Source organism: Colobus angolensis, unplaced genomic scaffold (genome assembly GCF_000951035.1).
Source record: "Colobus angolensis palliatus isolate OR3802 unplaced genomic scaffold, Cang.pa_1.0 Scaffold239, whole genome shotgun sequence".
Lineage (NCBI taxonomy): Eukaryota > Metazoa > Chordata > Mammalia > Primates > Cercopithecidae > Colobus > Colobus angolensis.
In genome coordinates this window covers 1316309-1316846 of record NW_012115588.1, presented here as the reverse complement: position 1 = coordinate 1316846, position 538 = coordinate 1316309, and positions in this window count along the sequence as shown.

Sequence of the window (538 nt, the reverse complement as noted above, 5' to 3'; positions counted from 1 at the left end):
GTCATAGCTCACTGCAGCCTTGAACTCCTGGGCTCAAGCCATCCTCTTGCCTCAGCCTCCTGAGTAGCTGGGACTACAGGCACACACTATTACACACACACTATTACACCAAATTTAGTAGCTTAAAATAGCACCCATTGTTAGCTCACAATTGGATAGGACTGTAATGGATTGAATCATGACTCATTCCCCCAACTAAATTCACATGTTGAAGTTCTAACTCCCACTACCTCAGAATGTCATCTTATTCGGGGGGTAGTTTCTTCTTAGAGGTAAATAAGTTAAAATTAAGACATCAGGCTGGGTCATATTCCAATATGACGGATATCCTTAGGAAAAAGGGAAATTTGCATGTACATGTCCAGAGAGAACATCAAATAGAAATGATGTGGTTACTTATTCATTGAGTCGGAGTTTCACTCTTGTTGCCCAGAGTGGAGTGCAATGGCATGATCTCGGCTCACTGCAACCTCCACCTCCCAGGTTCAAGCCATTCTCCTGCCTCAGCCTCCTGAGTAGCTGGGATTACAGGTGCCCA